The sequence below is a fragment of the Dermacentor andersoni genome, chromosome 10 (genome assembly GCF_023375885.2).
Source record: "Dermacentor andersoni chromosome 10, qqDerAnde1_hic_scaffold, whole genome shotgun sequence".
NCBI lineage: Eukaryota > Metazoa > Arthropoda > Arachnida > Ixodida > Ixodidae > Dermacentor > Dermacentor andersoni.
The window spans coordinates 58,837,522-58,857,584 of record NC_092823.1 but is presented as its reverse complement, the minus strand read 5'-3'; the positions used below and the strand labels follow the sequence as shown (position 1 = coordinate 58,857,584).

The following is a 20,063-nucleotide window of genomic DNA, read 5'->3' as shown; positions in this document are numbered from 1 at the left end:
CAAGGTTCGGCGACAACAGACAGCGGATAGACGCATCGATAACTTTCCAGAAACTTCGGATACAAGCATGCGCGTCCCGCGCTGTGCGATAACATTTGTTAGGCGGCAAAACGTGTCGCCCGATAAAGACAAGTACACGTGTCAATATCTCTAACAGAAACACTGCCCTAAGGAATGAGTTCTTCAGCAAAACTTATTCTTGGCGTGTACGTTTTTTTTTCCTCCTTACGCTTTGTACATACACTGAGCTACGCTAAACGGTAAGAGCAAACCTATGATAAGCATTCCATAGGCCGAGTTACTTAGGTGGTCGAGTTTTGTTTGTTAGAACTCTACCAAATACCCGCCTATCATAAATGATCGGTAAAAGGTGGACAACGCATTTTTGCCCATGCTCAATGCTCAAAGGGGATCGATCTCTAACGTATTTTAGCCGAAAGTTATGATATTGCCTTCTAACTTCCTTTGTGATGTTTTCTCACAGCAGAACAGCCACAACCAAACCGCCATCATGAAGAAAACGACAACTATAATTATTTTTGTTGCCTTCTGCGTGATAAGGTAAGAAATAGTGTATGTAAGCGCCTGTGCTTCAGTGAACTAGCAAGCAGAAAACTGCTGGGCTTTGCTTTATAAATAGGATATCGTACATTTCCTATCTGCCTTAAGATGATTGAAGTATTGATATTCAGAATATATATTCAAGCATTTTAATTAATATAAATATAAATACGAACGGTGGCCGACAATATAATTTTCTGTTTGGAGCTACTGAGCGCAAGCAGTCGTGCTTGTGACTAAAGATCGGGAAGCAAATGCGCCTAATTGCGTACACATTCCTACACTAATCCAGGCCGAAATTTATGATATTCTTAAGAATTTCCGTATAGTTTCCGTCAGATATTGCCCAAAACACACGGAATCGTCTGCCATATTGTGAATGTTATAGGAATTGTAAGTTGCCAGATCGCAGATTGTAAATGACGTACTGGCGGTGACCGACCATCGTGCCATGGGAATGCCTGATCAAGCAGAGCACGCAAAGAAGGAGGTAACATAAATAAAGTCTTAAAAATCCAAGGATACATAAGCACCTGTATTTTGTGTGAATATGAAGGCGTTCATGTACGATTCAACGCCGCTGAGGGGTCCTTCGAGTCATGAACTCCTCGCGGGAAAGCGAGCGCGTTGAGATGCTTGCCCAACTGCTCCTTGATAGCAGAAGGCCGGTGCACGTCCGACCGGGACATCATGATACCTTGACCAGCTCCCATGGAATCTAATATGGACGCTTCCAAGCAAGCCACGGTGATTTTGACGTCACTGGTTTCGTCACGCCGGGCTTGGCAATGGAAATTTCGATCCAAGTGACATGACTTCATGAAGCTGAGTGCACAAGCCTGGTGTCTACGAGGCGCTTATTACCCTCACTGGGCTAAGACACTTGATTTCTGAGCGTGCTATCGTAAGTTCTTTACTCACTACCACCAACGTCTTTGTTTTCGAATTTATTCTGTTTTAATAAGCTAATTTCTTTATAGTGACTACCGAGACGCCGTTAGAAGAAAGGCGATAGCTTGCACGGACAAGGTGCGCACCGATAATTCATGTTTCAGGGTTCCGGGATCAAGGGCATGGGGGAGATGGTGACGCGGCGATGCCCACTACGCTCACGCAACACTTGGTGCTCTATGGTTCCGGCAGATGTTGCCTTTCGCACCCTGTGTTCCGTCGAGACGAGCTCATCGCAACCAATCGAAATTAAGGCGCCCTTTAGTTGTTAAAAATGCTACCGCATTTTTCGCAAAATAGGCCATATAAAGTTTTCGCATCAAAATTACCTAAAAAACACTGAGCAAGTAACCAATGGAAGGGTGAATATTTAGACACGTGACTTATAGAAAGAGCCGTTTGTCGAGAACATCGAGAAATGCATTTAAGAAATCCAAGAATAGAATATCGATAGGCAGGACAAAATGTCGATGAATTACTATTACTAATGAAGGATTCTAATCGTAATCCGCTGGATAGGACATTCTGAATACCAGGCTCATTTTTGTGAAAGAAAAGCGCGGAAATTCGGAACCTCCGTGAGTTTCATGTAAAATAGAGGTACTAGAGTCGAATGCTAGATGTTTAGACAAACGATAGGCGTTTTTTCTAATTTCAATGACGTTAAGCTACAGCGTAGCATACAGTTCACATTGATTACCGTATTCTGCTGACAGTGATTATTTGAAAATGTGCATGAGCTTGACATTTCGCTTGCATGTTATGAAAGTGGCGAGAGTGAGCAACATTCCAATACGAAAAAAAAAACAAGAACAATATAAGAACAAATTACAACAATTCAAAGCCGTTTACCAGATCCGCTAAACCTTGAGTAATCGCCATATTAAGGGTGTACTTTGTACAAAAATACTTAAAACATTTTACGCACAATTTTCTTATAAAAGCCGCTGACACTACAGGTCACATATATTTGGGCTCGTTGTGCAACATAAATTCTTGTGCCACATAAAAATGTCCATTTACAAGTTGGGTTGCTTCGTAAGCGTCGTTTCTTAAACTGCTGTACGACGTAAAAAGTCAAGCGAACGAAATTGGTTGCAAGATTGCGGGCCTCATACCTAGAACCCCGTGATATTGTGAACCGCATATGCTTGGACACATAGATAACGTTGGTAATTTGAACTTTTTTCATGGCTAGACGCAGTGGTTAATAGCGGTATCTGACTGAGGGTTTAATGATGGTGAAAACCGAAAACACTTCTAGTATTCGGTGTTTAAATTTAATTCTATGTTAAGCGAGGTAATGCCCGAAAGACAAAACTCAAATAGGAGTGAACCAACCGCCACCGACCACACCCGCATGTGGCGTCACTGCACTAACCCTTTAAAACTAACATGCCGAGGATGACGAGGCCGCCTTCGACGAAGATAGGACCTCCTATCGAAACGTTCGGCAGCCTTTCTGAGGCCCCTTTTCCCTGTTTACAAACTTTATACCAGTGAACTGAACAGGGTATTGGCAAGTTGTAATAAGAAATTACGGGTCACAGTCGTCACTTCTTTATAAATGTACAATAGATCACGCCAGACTGATCACTCGTACAAGCTTGATTTCGAGAACATAAATCGTAAAACACTATACCGTTGGTTGGAGCGTTTCGACGACATACGTCAGTGCGAAGCTAACGATAACAGTTACTGCGAAGCTCTAAGCGTGGTTGCCAGTGCAAGCCTAATAGAGCGTTCCGCCTGGAGATGGAATGGTCAATGACGATGATTATTATTTGTCATCCCCTTTGAAACGGGGTGGGGGAAAAGGGTCACATAGCCGGCTTATTTTATTTATGTATAGATATTTATTATTGTAGCATTTCTGCATATATAGTAATGTTCTGTCTCTCCCTGAAGACTTCTCTATCTCCGTTTTACTCCTACCTATGCCTGTAATGGATCTACTGGCATGAATGTCTTCCCTGCTACTTTTAAGCATAAACTTCTTTCAGTTCCTTTTCTCGGCGACCTTCAAGAGACCTTGAGCCAAAATCCAGAGCCGTTATTCGGGAACCCAAGGCGAGAATGGGACGAGCATAGGTCGAGAACGAAACGAGAACATCCGCGAATCTTATCAAGAGGAAATGAAGATAAACCACGCAACTAGACAAGCCTTAAGAAGATGTCGCCATTCCTAACCCATTCTGCAGTACTGCATTGCCTACGTTAGTTACCGCTTAAAGAGGTTCCAAAAATAATGCTTCCGGTTTCTTTCTAACATTTCTTCACAATATCACCCAAGCTGTAACTTCTTGTACGCTGATGTTTAATGTGTCCTTTCCAATAGCGACGTTCAAAAGGCACCTACAGTGGCCCATGCACTTGATTGACGTATTTTGGCGCTGAGACGCGGTGGCCTGTGCTCCTTTCAATACCAGTGGTACTGGATTACCGCGGCGTGGATTCTGCGCCGCCTACTTCGAGAGGTGACGCCACACTGCGAGACCACGACGGCTGCGTACGGCGTGCCGCAGATGGTTATGATATTGTTGTGACGATTGTGACACGATCGTGAGCAATTGTCATAATTACTACAACCAATCTCCTTTACCCTTAGCCATATCATGCTTACATCTACCCTCGAGTACTCGAAAGCCAGCCTGTTTTCCACCAATGCTCTAAACGTCTTATGCCTATCTCGACTGCTGACCGGTTGATGCTTCCGTCCACTTTGAATATCCAAGCTCTTCTTGAACGTGCACGTTACCGGCAGGTCTAACTGGATCGCTGTTCACATTCCGTTAGAATGCACTGAGTGGCCTGTCTAGGCATGCTTCATGTTGTTGCGAATATTTGCTCCGGTATGTTTTTGCCTTTAGGCAGCTAGCTCTAGCCTCAAACAGCTGGGCAGTGCCCTGAGTTAGGAAGCAGATTTCATCTTCTAATTTGTTTCTACCCTTTCCCTTCATGTAAATCTCCACTGGCTTTCTTTTTCATTGTTTGCATACATGTCACTGCCTCTGTCTCTCTCACTTAATTTCTGGTCACTTCTTGTTGTCTATGCACAATGTCAGTTAACCTGTACATGTTCGGCAACATTCTTGACCCATTCCTCAATTATATGTCCACGTTTTTCAGGTACAGATACATGTGAATTTTAGCCGCCCATCTGTTTTGATGCACCTTGCAAAGTGTTTATTCAAAGCTAATTTTATTCTGTGGTTGTCTGACTTCAAAAGGGGCACAACCCGTCTCATTCTAGGCTGCCTGAATTGTGATTACACCTTACGATCGCAAAGCCAACCGGCCCGCCGATCTTTAGTCAACTTCAAACCCCGCTCACTTGCCAACGCCAAGTGGCTTGAGGCCATTCGATGTTGCTGCCTGGCATGCAAGCAAGACGTAAACATTGCATGTAACAAACGCAGTGGCTTAACTTGGAATCTTGTCGCCGTTACCAGGCCGATCATCCGGCGCGCCGATCACAAAGGCCACGCATTTATTGAAGCTTATTGTACTTCTGAGTCTTGGTGACACTAACATCCCCAAAAGCTGACACCTCATATATGACATATCCAGTTGAGCAGAACGTATCATGGCGCGTTAAAGTAAAAGTGTTGCAGGGCGCTTTCTTTGCAGTGTACGCAAAGTGTTGTTCACTAGGTAGGCATGTGCCGCATATGCTCAAACTAATATTGTCAAATGACGACAGAGTCCCCGATACTGCGTTTTCATAAAGTTATCAGCTAAGCGAAAATCTATTTTCACATTTATTTTTTTTCTGCCACGACAAAGAGCCAACAACAAGGCCGAATTCGTATCCAAGTGGGCAGCCTCGCATCCATATTACGCAAAGTTCACAAACATATGTGCAAAATGGCGTGAGTACGCAAGATGCAAAGACGTTCGAGGTGCATGCGGCTTTCGGCACAGACATTATTTGAGTGCGCAAAGGTTCTGTGCACGCTATAATAGAAATGTGCACTAATTGTGTCACAAGTCTAATGTAATTAGGTCACAATCTTTAGCTATAAAGAAGAGCGGCAACCTTATTTCAGATTTCAAATAATGTAGGCGCCTCTTGCATGGAGCAATTACTTGATTACAGTGGTAATACGGTAAAAAACGGCCACTGCGAAAAGCGACCAGTTGTATGCACAGCATAGATGTCATGGTACATGAGAACGAGAATAGTCGCATATAGTGCCAAAAAGTTTTGCGAGCAAAAGAACATTCTTGTCCACCTGTATTAAACTATGGCCTCCCGATCAAAACAAATAATCGAGTGCCCGGGACTCAACAGTGACATAAACTTTGCAAGCCCGCCTAAATGTCTAGTGTTAGTTCACTTAGTATTCAGCGACATTCCGGAACCAATGATTTTCTTTGGGTATGTTTTATTTAAATGACACTTGTAATCATAGTTCTTTTAATTATTGGCTTAACTAGCTCAAATACTATGCCACTTCAGAGCAATATGAATGAGACATTAAAGACTATGCCATCTGATGTAGTGAGGTCTCCTAATCCTGTGTCCTGCCGTGTAATTTATGTATTCCACAATTATATGGCCGTTTTACTCCTGTACAACTAGCTTCATTCTTCAACGTTAGCTCGCCTTCATCCCATGCATGTTCATTCCATATGCCTATGTGTGAGACATATACATATCGCAAGGAATTAGGATGTGCGTCAGTGATGCGAATCACAAGATTTGTGTATCCAATACCTTTGCATTCCGGGCCATCACCATACCACTCTTTCTCCTTTTTCTCGTTCAACATAGACATGTTTGCTGCATTGGAAACGCTCTAAGGGAGCGTTGACTTGTTTAAAGCGATTGTTGGCTTCCTCAATCGGCCAGTCGCGCGGAAATTTCTCGTGTTCTCACGGGATTTTTCATGGCTGGAAAAACACTTTTATACATTACGTATTGAGAAGCAGAAAGCTGTATCGGGAGTTTTTTATGTTGCTCTGGAATTTTCTCATTGACACATATATTCTAATTATATTATTTGACAATTTTACTAATTAATTTGGAATAATTATGTATATACACCGAATGAAAAAATAATGATAGTATGTACAAGCGATGGCAGCAACATGACATTGTTATGTCCACTGCGTTGCCTCCCCATGTTCTAGAGTTTGGCTCCATTAGGTGGCACTCACTATATAAGCCATGCACGTGCTGGTTAGATCGAACATGCCACTAACATGCTGCTCCGACTTGTGCTAAGGTAGCTCAATTTCCCGGTACAGGGCTTGCAAGTATACGGCAGGGCTGTGACATGTTATGATAAACCGACAGTTAGAAGGAAGGGTGCGGTGAACCGCTATCGAGTGGCATGACTGACCGAAACTTTTTGTGCGAGGAATTCGGCGGAAGAGGTCTCTCGCATGAAGCTGTGGCCAATAATTTAGGTGAAAGCACACTTGTCGTTAAATTTCTTTGTCTTAAGTTGCTGTTACGTGCTGAATCGGGAAACGTGCTGAAAGAAGTGTGGAAAAGATGCGTTTTCTGGTGATAGAGTTGCCTGATTGTGCATTGCTGGCCATCCCAGTGAGGCTAAATTATGCTCTTATGATTACGCCAGCACCTCTTCTGCACCTTCTGTAAACACTTTGGAACCTGCGAAGCACTTTTCTTACTAGAAGAACACTATTACATGGTCCTGATAGCAGATTAAGCAACATGAAAATATGGTTCAGGCAGCGAATAGATGCAGCTCTTGTTCTTGTTGACATTAAGAGAAGCCATGGAGCGAGGTATATGATATACTGGGTAGAACAGGAACTATCGCCTAATTAGATTAAAAAGCTCGGCCCACAGGAAGCAAGCAAAATGCAGTAACACGTCGCAGATAGTCGACAGGTTTACGGGATTAAAAGATTGAGACAAGTTGAGATCTGTGGCAGTGACTTTCAAGCTACATTTGAAATGAAATACACTCATCTTGCTGGCGATGCACTCCGTCGGAATAGACTGCATCTAAAAAGTTTACGTTGAAATAGTGCATTCAGTACGTTCCCGTGTGCCCAACCTATATGGGCTTCCTACAAAGTATCAGCGAGTGTAAACCTATTCATATCGCTAAATTCAAGAGGCACTGGCTGAATCCTAAATATGAAATCATATTAGGCCATTTTCACTCTTCAGGATTACTCAATGAGGAATTTTTATCGCCAAATTGGTGGAGTTAATACCTTCAAGTGCAAACAGTGTATGCTCGAGACACCGTAATTCTTAGAAAATATTTGTGTACAAGGTCTCTGATTGAACACGGGCAAAAACGTTTACTATTTTTTCCTGGAGATAGAGCCTTAACCTCTACTTCATTATTATGTATACCATATTGGTAGCCTCATAAATGATTTGGGCAAACTGAGCTTCTTTATTGTCCACTCAATGTATGCTACAAGAGCGTTCTTTTAATACACCCCCCCATGGTAGTAAGGCTATCACGGCTGCAATAGAACCCGCAAGATTGAGCTCAGCAGTGCGAAACCATAGCCTGCGTGCTGCGTTGAAGGTAATTGTACATATAACTTGTCGATGAAATGTTAACTAGCTGTACTCAAACTGCTTGTGCGCCGTTCTACAAACAAAGATCGCTTTAAAATATCTCTTGCTATCCAAAGGAATTTTTTATGACACCAACATTATCACTTTCAGTTGCCAATCTCGCCCGCATACCAAAGGCAGAAAGGCTGTGCTGGAAGAGCGAATCGCTTCAAGTACGTGTACCACATTTGTGAGTAAAATTCTTAGCACAATTCTCACGCTGTTGTTACCGTTCAGCTAGAGCCTGACATACTTCTAAACAGAAGAAGATTTTATTGTTCGAGTCCCAAGAATTCATCAAAACAAGATTATTAGTATAGGGTACTGGTTTCATTGAACGCTGTTGTATGCGCACAAAACAGTATAATATGGCCAAGGCGCATGCGAAGGTAAATGCGTGTGGACGAAATACTGCCTTTCCTTACTGCCTTTCAAATTGCACTTCCTTCACAAAGTGCTTAAAAGCATTATATACGGTTGGAGTTCTTAACAGACCGGAATTGTCTTAATGCATGGGAATAAATTACAGGCAAATGAAATTCTTGCTGCAACCGCCTAATGTAAACTGCTCCGCTGAATATAAAGTTGCGACTTTATTACGCGGCATAGAGCTGCTTTCATTTCCTTTTTGTATGTAGAAAGAACAGTCCTCGAAATAGAGAAAGAAAAAGTACAACATCACTACGTGCTCACTTGGAGCGACGAAAGCTATGGCAGCTCCGTCAAATGATCACTGCTGGACGGTAATCCTTAAGGACGGTATTAAAACACCCTTAAGGATGGTTATTCACATGGCGCAGCGTGATTGGGACAGAGAAAAAGAAGCACAAACCACATCACAAGCATTGAATGACAGATGGTTTTATTTCCACCGAAACCGGCCTATTTAGGCGCAAAAGACTTGCCCTGTAACACCGTAGTTAACACTGATGTGGTCCCACATGATCAACCAAAAACAACACACCGCAAGCGATTAAGAGCATACTGCTAAATCCACAGAAACATCAAGAACACAATTTCTTCATCGAACATTGTTTACTATCGCCACGTGTTTCAATGCTTAAGGCTAAGGCGAAGTCAACACGCGGGAAAAATAATTAAAACAAGGAACATGTGCACAGAACAAGGTATCCACACACTTGGATTGAGCAGGCTTCTGTGTCAGAAATGAAAAAGGAAAGAAAAAGGAAAAAGGAAAGTGAAAAAGAAAAAAGGAGATAAAGAGAAAAAATATTTAAAAGGGGGTTAAACATTTATGAACTGAACAATACCTTCAAGAAACTCGGTCGCTGCGTCATTCAAAAACATGGATGGCTTGCTCACGCAGTTGTCCGCTGACCTTTTAAGAAAAACAAGCTGCTAGGATTTCTCGCTCGGTCCTTCTCTTGCTTTCCTCCGAAACTGGGTGTCGTGAAACCTTGGCTTGCAGCCGCACATCTTGCAATGCTCTGCCCGAAAGCCATCTGCCTTATTACGCACATTAGGATTACGGTCCCTGGCCTGGTGGTTGAAACATCTTTCCGTTTGGTCTATGTACCGGGGACCGCAACCCAAAGAATTTCATAAACGACATCTGCCATACAGTCTGTGAATTTATTTCCTTGCTGGGTATCGCATTGCGACTTCTCTTTATTTGTCATTGCACAAATTTTTTACCAGGCTTCTGCGTCAAAAATTAAAAAAGACAAAAAAAGAGAAAAGAAACGAATATGAAAGTAAGAAAAATACAAAAAAAAGAAAAATCTTTAAAGTGGGGTGAAACATTTATGACCTGAACAATGGCTTCAAGAAACTTGATCGCTGCGTCATTAAAAAACATGGTTGGCTTGCTCAAGCAGTTGTCCGCTGACGTTTTAATCAAAAAAGCTGCTGCCATTTCTCGCTCGGTGCTGCTCTTGCTTTCCTCCGAAATTTGGTGTTATGAAATCTTGGCTTCAAACCGCACATCTTGCGATGCACAGCCAGAAAGCCATCTGCCTTATTATGTACATTAAGATTATGGTCCCTGGCCTGCTCGTTGAAACATCTCCCCGTTTGGCCTACGTAAAGGGGACCGCAACCGAAAGGAATTTCATAAACGACATTTTCCGTACAGTCTGTGAATTTATTTTCTTGCTGTGTAGGGCTTGTGGCCAACTTCTCTTTGTCATTGCAGAAATTTTTTACACAATCGGAGCCCCATGCTTCGAAGCAATCTTCTTGATGCTGTGTGACAGTTTATGAATATGGGTAATCACCTGCATCAGCGTTTCTTGCTTAACAGGCTTCCCTTCCGTGTCAGGGTTCCTAATCTTTTAAAGCAACGCTTCTAAAACCGATGGGTAACCGGCTTCTTTTAGATGCGTCACCTGGTGGAGGCCGAAGCTTTCGCTCATGACGTGGAAACAGGTGTTCATTTGGGCTGAATGAAGGCCATTCATTAGAAGGATGCTATTACACCACGTTGTTGCCACACCCGTCAAATAAAATGCGACGTGTCAATTCCTGAACGTCAGTCGACCGATTGCACGAACTTACAGGGTCATAGTTGTCGAGCCACTCGTCAACGTCTTCCCCACAGTCCCATAAATAGAGGTGCATCGCGCTGAGGGCTGGTCACCGTCTGAGAGGGCACGCCGGGCGAAGTCATCGGTGTTGGAGAGTTTGAGGCGCCGGAACAGCAGGGGTTGGAAGAGCCTATTTTTGTAGTGGTAGCCGGGTGCAGGCGGCGACGGGAGCGTAGCTCCAGGGAGGACGGCAATGCGAGAGGACCTCCGCGTCTTGACGTACCTCGACCACTTATAAGACCGAGACCGATCAAGTTGCCAAGCACTTTTTAATTCCAAAAGAAGGAAACGTGCCAGCTCATGTTCTATATCGGGGATTATGATCCCCACGTACATATGAAAGCGATGAAGTACAATAATAGTGCTTATAGTGACACGTGGACTTGTTGATCTTTTACGGGTGAGTGCTTTTCACAGGCTAACGAATATTATCGGTTAGCGTGGGACGTACCCGCATGTATCAGAAGTTTCTCGTACGTTATCGATGCCTCTGTTGTCACCGAAGCTTGTGTAACCTGCTTGCATGTGCCACAAAAATTGTGTAGAACCCTCTGCAACACACGCAGGCACCACCGATTACTCTGGGACCTTCAATGACTCGTGAATAAAAGTCGACGTGCTTGACCGGTAGATCATATTTTCGTCGATCGCCGACCATGTTCGCCGCTGTCACCGTTCTTTCAGTGTAGCCTCTTTTTGAGTGCACAAGTTCGCCCAATAAAACGCTAGTTTCATCATTCCAAGTTTTACTACCTTCTTCACCCTCACTACTACGTGACTATAGTATGAAGCCTTCAACGATATTTAGGCTTACCTTGAGCTTCCAAAATGTCCACTTCCGCTTGAAGTTAGTCAAACCATTACCACCAAACCGGGAATCACGCTGCAGTGATCAGAGAATGGAAAAGCCTACACTTCCCATAAAATCTGACAGTTTCGTGCTGAAGAAACACGTATGAGGTCCAGACGAGCACGGAAACGCACTTCGAAATGTGTGCTGCAGAAGTACAAACTACATGCACAAAATTAGATAACAATAAGGCCAGGATTGTCGCTGATGCATTTTAGTACTTGAGCACTTTTATCCCCCTACAAACTGGCGGTACTTTGCCGCGCGCTCGGCGTGCTCCTTCCTGCTTTCCGCAGCTTGCGATTTTCTTCACTTCTTCCTCATTCGCTTGTTTCGTGGCTTTAGAGAGACACCGCCGACTGCACTAGCTGGCTAGTTACGCTTGCGCGTAGAGAAGTACGGTCTGTAAAATGCTTTACACACATTACCTGAAGAATTTAGACCACAAAAGTTAAGCAAAATTCTTGTTTGTACAATACCAGTATGCAATGTCACTGGTAATTGGATCTCACGACACTTGCGGATAATAGAGCGCTCCGTACAAACACACCTGCATCTAGACCAGACAGCTCTTCAGTATTTCTTGACCTGCTGGGACCACATTGCGCTGCTTCAGATCCATTTAGCAACAGTATCTACCCGAGTGAACCACGCCTTCCTTTTGAAGTCTTTAGAGTATGTTAACGTTGTCTCTGTTGTTTACAAAGTTGTTCGCATGGGGCAAGCTAACATTTATACCAGTGTCATTTTTACTTGGAATTTATCAGAGCGGGAGTTCATTTCTACTGCAAAGCAGGACTGTCCGTTATCGCCCCTGTACTGAAGCATATGCGCCTCGCGTTTCGGATAGCAACTCAGAGACGACGACGGCGACCCGTGCTGATTTGCGAGAGAGCTCGGGCTGTGGGCTGCTGCTTTCTATCTGCTGTTTCTCGCCTTCAATTAAACATCATTACATTTGGTGAAGGTGCTGGAATCCCTCAAGTCAGCCTGGAGCTCCGCAATCGTACGTTGCCCGCCGTCACCATGACTGATGCGACGTACGCACCGACTGTACCCATGGCTGACCCTGTCACTTGCGCCGGCGTTCTCTGTCACTGCGACCCGCCCATCTTTTGCGGGACCGGGGAACATGACGTCGAAGACTGGCTGTCCTCCTATGAACGTGTAAGCACTCACAGTAACTGGGACGACCACTCTAAACTGAATAACGTCATATTTTACCTTACCGATGTCCTAAATATCTGGTTTAAAAACCACGAATCTGGCATTTCGAGTTGGTCCGCATTCAAGACACATTTCGCCGAAGTGTTTGGCCGCCCCGCTGTCCGCATGCTACGCGCCGAACAGCGTCTACGCCAGTGAGCACAGCAACCGGGCGGGAGCTTCCCCAGCTATATTGAGGATGTCTTCGATCTCTGTATCCGTATTAATCCAACTATGGCGGAGGACGAGAAGACCAACCATATTCTGACGGGTATTGAGGACGACGTGTTTCAAATGCTGCTGGCCAAGAGTCCAACCAGCGTCACCATACTCTTCACCCTGTGCCATAGTTTCGACGAATTGCGCCGCCAGCGTAACATCGCTCGCCAAAACGTCCCACAGGCTGATTCGGTATCAGCGATTGCAGGTGCCGCGGGCCATACCGATCCTTCTGCTCCCGTCCTTCCGCTCGAGGATTTGATAAGGGAGGAAGTGGCCCACCAGCGGTCGCTACTCCCTCACAGTCAGGAGCATGCCCCAACACTGACTGCGGCCCTGCAAGAAGCCATCCATGCCCAAATATGTGACTCACTTACCGTCGTTCGCCTGCCAGCTCCTGTAATGCCGCCGCTCTCCTATGTTTACTACCCGCCGCTTTTCGCGTCTCCGACGGCACCGCTCGCTCTCTTATGCCGACTACCTGTCGCAGGTCACTCCTCCGCCGCTAAACTTTGCTGCCGCTGTTGCACGGCCACCCCCACCGTCATATTCCGTCCCACCTCCAACGCACCGGGTTCCCCTGCTCCCATTCAACAACAGTCACCCCAGCCTCCTTATCTCTACGGCCGTTCTTTCAGCATCATCACTGACGCCCTTTGTGGGCTCTCCTCCTTGAAAGACCCGTCGGGCCACCTCGGATGTTGGGCGCTTCGCCTACAGGAATACGACATTCGTGTCGTATACCGCTCTGGTCGAAAGCATTCCGACGCTGACGCGCTCTCCCGCTCGCCGATGACACCTATTGTGGCTTCTCTTACCGTTCCTTCTCCGACCTTTGACCCGTCACTACTGACCGCTATTGACATGCCCCCCGAACAACGCAAGGACCCATCGCTCGCCCTGCTGCTCGACTACCTTGCCGCTCCATCGGTCGTTCCGTCAACGCAGACGTTACGCCGTCAAGCAGCCCACTTTGCCGTGCGAGACAACACGCGCTACCACTGCAACTATATGCCTGACGGTCAGAAATGGCTTCTGGCTATCCCTCGTCACATGCGCTCCGACATGCGCGCGTACTTCCATGCTGACCCTCAAAGTGCCCACGCCGGCATCCTAAAAACCTTGACAAGGCTGCGTCAGCGCTATTACTGGCGTGGCATTATCGGTTTGTGCAGCAGTACGTTCGATCAAGCACCGCCTGCCAGCAAAGCAAAACTCCCCCACTGCGCCCTACTGGCCCACTGCAGCCGCTACCATGCACTGCTCGACCATTCAACCGCAGTGGCATCGACCTCTATGGCCGGCTCTCATACAGCGGATGTGGAAAACGCTGGATTATTGTTGGCGTCGATCACCTGACGCGCTGCGCCGAGACCGCGGCTCTCACCGCTGCGACTGCGCGCGAAGTCGCGATGTTCATCCTCCGCAACTTCGTCCTTCGCTACAGTGCTCCTAGAGAACTACTCAGCGATAGGGGTCGTGTCTTCTTGTCAGAAGCGATACAATCCCTCCTTCGCGAGTGTCGGATCATTCACCGGAAGTCGACCGCGTATCACCCCCAAACGAACGGTCTCACGGAGCGTTTCTACCGAACACTGGGAGACATGTTGAGGATGTATGTATCGTCCGACCACACTATTTGGGACACCGTACTCCCTCTCTTTACTTTCACTTATAATAGCGCGACAGAAACGACCACCAGTTTTTCACCGCTTTTTCTCTTCTGTGGGCGTGAGCCTTCGGGTCCTCTGGATACTATCCTGCCCTACCGACCTGACTCTTCCGAGTGCACAACTATTTCAGAAGTCGCCTGATACGCTGAAGATTGCCGCCAGCTATCTCGTTCGTCGACCAGCGAGGATCAGGGGCGTCAGAAGACAAGACGCGGCAGTCATCAGGCGACGCCCGCGTTCCTTGCTGGTTCCCTTGTTTGGCTATGGATACCGCCTCACACGTCTGGCCTCTCTTCTAATCTACTTTCCCGGTACCACGGTCCGTACCGGATCATCGACGCCTCCTCTCCTGTGAACTATATCGTTGAGCCCGTCACACCATCGCCGGACCTTCGTTGTCGAGGTCACGAGGCAGTGCATGTTAGCCGGCTGAAGCCTTATTTCGATCCCCTCATCATCTCTGCACCCAAAGTCGCCAGGATGGCTCTGTTTCAAACCCGGGGCCAATGTACTGAAGCAGACGCGCCTCTCGTTTCGGATAGCAGCTCAGAGACGACGACGACGACCCGTGCTGTGATTTGCGAGAGAGCTCGGGCTGTGCGCTGCTGCTTGGCTGCTTCCTATCTGCTGTTTCTCGCCTTCAATTAAACATCATTACACCACTTCTATTTGCCCTTCATTCAATGCCTTTTTTATAAGCATTCTAAAGTGCAGTAAGAATCCTGTTTTTAGCATTTTTGACAACTAACTTAAAGTATTGACTTAATCACATGATCTTGCTTTTTTTCTGCTAAGACGAACAGAAGAGTGAAAAAGTATTATCATTGGCTAAAAAATTTGATATGGTGTTTAGTACCCCGATAAGTTTGTCAAAAAGCTCCGATATTTGGTTTGGTTTACAGGGATGCATACCGACTCAATATGCTGGTACAGAATTGACAACCGTACCACCTAAATAACTTGGTGTTCTTTTTGATGCGCAAAAGCTTAGCACATATTTCTGACGAGAACGTGTATTGGCCCTTGTACACCGTGCGGGTACAGTTACGCTACAGCGCCATTCTATATTTGATAGGGCTGCGACTTGTAACTTGAGCCTGGCTACGAAATTACGTTATGTGCTGCAGATACCTCAATGTATCCGTACTTACATTCAATGTTTTCATAGAATAATGACCATTTATGTGTGGTCTTTTAACTACTAGTCTCTAAAGCGACATTATATCCTGAGACCGGTATGCGCTTCTGTGCTGGGCCTGGTGCACCCATTTGTGCGACAGGTTATTTGTAGTTGCTTCTTTTTTCAAAATATTTCACACCCAATGCCACAATCCCTCATACAAGTTACCTTGGTCAATGTTTTACCCAGCATTTCATCCCGCTAATCTGAACGACTAAGCATATATACGACATACGACTGAGCAGCTTATTCATTCTCTTGGGCCCGGCCTTCAAGAGAGCGCAAGATGGGGGTGCCCCGTGTTTAGTCGCCTTTCCGGTGGGTGAAGCGACCAGTTTTGCACCATTATGTTACCCCTCCATGTTTTAAGCGCTGTCAAAGACGGCCGAGACGCCATACACCTAAGCGGGTTCTCGGCCGACCGCGCACGTGCGATTCCGGAACTACGAGGCCAGAACCGCTGAGAAATCATTCTATATTGAGTTAACCTTCGTGATCAGCTAACGGAATCTATAGCGGACAAATCAAGGAAATTTTTAGGCAGGTAAGATAAGTAGGCAGCAGAAATTCTTGAGACACGCTGCCGAGGCGTGCCAACTGAGATGCATGCGCCCCTTTCGTGGTCAAAGCGAGCACAAGGTCGACGTTATTGCTTTCATTATCATACTTATATGAGAAGAGCGCGTTATGAGCTCTAGGCTCAGGAATGAAGAAGTCTAAGAAGGATAAATCACTCTATATTTCAGCTTTCGCATCGGCGTTCTTGAATAAACAATTTTTTCTTGTGTACAGTGCCAGCACAAGAAGCGATGACCGCCGATGTGACGCGTCATAAACACAGGTATATGTGCCATCGCCGAAGGCTCCCAGCAGTAGTCTGCGCTTCTCTGACGAAGTTATATGACTAGTGAGACGTGTTGACTGAAAGGCATCCCTCAACTAAGAAAACGTTGCGTATCCATCGCGTGAAAAACAAGAAACGGCTATCGAAATCGGCAGTAACAGCTCATACAGCGTCCCGGGTTGGCGGTTCATTTTGGACTTTTTTTGAAGTTAAAATACTAATCGCAAGTGAAAATCGATGTTGTGGCACTTCCGAACGTGCTACTGAATATGGAATGCAAATGTTTCTTTGTAGTACAGGCGTGAGATTTAGTTGCTGCGATATAGCGCATCTACCATGTCTGTGCAAGACGTAGCTCTGCGAAACTAAAACTGCTTCTCGATTTTGACATGGCAAATCATCCGCATGCGCTCGTCTGCTGGCGTGGCGTAGCGGTAAAGTGCCTGGTTTGGGATGTGTAGGGCGGACGATCGAATCCTCTTCAGAGCAGTTTTATTTTTACTTCTTATTTCTTTATTGCACTAAAACGCTCATTGTTGCTTTCTCTATTCAAAAATGTATATACGGTGTTCAGGCACCGCATATTTCACGCGCTAGAGCTGTTTTTCGCACTAGTAGCCAGCGCCTCCCAGTACGCCGCACCTGCCGAGCGCCCCAGCATCCAGTGTGCTGCACTGGGCCTATAATCTGCCGCACTGGGTCCCAGTGGCACTGGGTTTTGCAATAGGGGAGTGATGCAATGCAAATTCTGCTGGCATCCAACTCAAATAGTTTCTGAAAACTGTTTTGAGCACTCGCCACAAATCATGCAGAAAAGACGACTGCATTTTAGTGAGATCTCGGGAATGACTATAGCGAAGGTGCTTGTAAACTTACCATTTCTGAAAAATATCTGCGACTTCGTAAAAGCGTTGGTTCCGTTATCAAAATAGCTATTTACGTTGTATATTATGAAGAATATCTGTGTGTGTGTTTTTTCTTGCAGACATGCGGTAATGGAAGATCCTGCCCTCTCCATTGCCATGGCTGTAGCGGAACAATATTTTTCATTAAAAGACGCGCTAATTGTTACTAAGGATTATTACTAATGCCGTGCTTGGATAAAAATAAAGTTCATTCAAACATTTTCATTGTGGTTTTTCCTATCTGTTTGCTACCATGTATTTGGAAAGCGATTGCTTGTGAAAACACGTGTCACAAAGCTAAATTCACACTGAACATTTTTTCTATGGAAAAGCGTGCATTTGTATGAGTTTCTAGGCGTCAAGGGCAGCCAGGTCTGAGCATTTTCGCTGGGGTCCTTTCGAATCATAAGTTGCAAAGGCTGCAGTGCACTTTTTAGGAATGCCACTTGTTTGTTTGCTTGTGTTTTTAGCTAATCAGATATGGGCAGATGATGCATACTGGAAAATAGGTTTCCGGACTTGTCGCTCTTAATTTACAAAATATGCTGAAAAAAAGGGGATAAAATCTTGCACGGGAAATTCGTGCTTTACTTTGATTGGATGAAGGCGTTCTTTAAAGCGCGCCATCTATCTACTAGAAAGATGAGATTAGCAACCCGCCTTAACAGTTAACGTTTCACAACGCCTTTTTTTTATTAGCAAATTAAAAATATTCTTGCTCTTTAAGACCAAACTCACTGAATGTTTTCGTATTTAAGGTCCCAAAAAACGCATACTCAGAACTATGGACTGACGCACAGAGCGCTACAGACACCGCTTTTTTGAAAACAGCCAGCAATTCGAAGCTGCGAACGTAGACGGCAACAAAAAGTCCACTAATTCTTCAAGTATGAGAAATAGACCATTTCAAAATTCTACACCAGCAAGTATGATGATATGTGGTGTTTAATGGTGCAAGGGCCAGGTGTGGCCAAAGAGCGCCATGACAAGTGGTGATGTTGACGATGTATTATGGAGATGCGACTTGGCTGAAAGTGGCCTAAAAATAGTTGCTGTAAAGTGCATAAAATCTACGTAATATAAAATTATGGCGATGACTAATGACGAATACTATGAACATTAAAATCCATCGTAAAAGAATGACATAGAATTGAAAATATATGAGACGGTAAAAATAGCTGGAGCACTGTTGCCTCGCCGGAGCCCTTGAAACACAAGGGCCTAGAGGCACGTGCTATACGAAAGAGCTATCACAGCGGTATCCTCTGAAGAGAGGACCCGCTATGAACATGTGGGGCTAATAACATGCAGGACAACATCTTTCAGGAAACTTAGGACTGCGTTGGTATCAAATAGCGGTTCTGGGCCGAGTAACATTGGGGGATGAAGGGGGATCTGCTGCCGGTATGCTAGGGGAAAATGCTTCTTTCTCTCAGATTCGGCTGCCCGACCCTCCAGGAGGATGTGGAGGACGGTCAGCCTCAACCCGCATCTACCGCAGGTCGGAGGATCATTTTCATGGAGTAAAAAATTATGTGTGCCAAATGTGTGTCCTATTCTGAAGCGACAGAATAGGACATCTGTTCGCCGTGATTTTGTTACGGAGGGCCAAGAACCTAATTGTGGCTTTATCACGTGCAGTTTGTTATGTACTTCTGCGTCCCACTTACGTTGCCAGTGGTTTCGCAGTTTCCTTCTTAAAAAAGGCTTCAGGTCTGTGACAGGGACCGAAGCAGTAGGATTAGCTGCATGCAATGAAATTGATGTGGCCATCTGGTCTGCTAGAACGTTACCCTTAATGCCCCTATGCCCGGGCACCCAGCATATAATGACATGCTGGTTAGACATGTATGCTCTACAGAGAATGGAATAGAGCTCGATTATTACGGGGTTTCTGTGTTTACAGTGTGACTTCAAGGCTTTAACGACACTTAAGGAGTCTGTAAATAAAATTGTTTTTTGAATATTTGATTTTCTGATATGTTTCACAGCCGAGAATAGTGCATGGGCCTCAGCCGGAAATATACTTGTTTCAGGGTGCAGTACACCTCATTCCGAGAAGGACGGACCAATGGCTGCGTAGGACACCCCGGCATGCGACTTAGAAGCGTCTGTGTAAAACTCTGTGCACGAGTACTTGTACTGGAGCTCCAAGAAATGCATTTTGATATGTGTCTCTGGCGCATGTTTAGTGACCTCTACAAAGGATGTATCACACTCTATCAGCTGCCACTCCCAGGGCGGTACTAGCTTAGCTGGAGGCATTAGGCGTTGTTCGAGAACTGGGACATCCATTTCCGTGCTAAGTTCTCTTGCACGCAGTGAGAAAGGAAGTCTCATAGAGGGTCTGTTATGAAAGAGTGTTTCACACGTCAAGTCGTTAGCGATTGTGAAACACGGATGTTCCTTATTAGAGCGAACCTTGAGAAAATACGTTAAGCTGATGTTTGTTCTCTGAAGATGGAGTGGCCACTCATCTGACTCTACATATAGGCTTTCAACAGGGCTTGTCCTAAATGCGCCAGTGGCCAGACGGATACCGAGATGGTGAACGGGGTCTAACATCTTAAGT

General features: G+C 45.4%; 1 long non-coding RNA gene across 1 annotated transcript; it reads left to right on the top strand.

The window, feature by feature from the left end:
- The first annotated feature begins 482 nt into the window (after nt 1–482).
- On the top strand, nt 483–17,716 carry LOC140213512 (uncharacterized). The gene is made up of 3 exons (XR_011890370.1): nt 483–561; nt 8,180–8,258; nt 17,572–17,716. It is a non-coding gene; the product is annotated as an uncharacterized lncRNA (long non-coding RNA).
- The last annotated feature ends 2,347 nt before the right edge of the window (nt 17,717–20,063 follow it).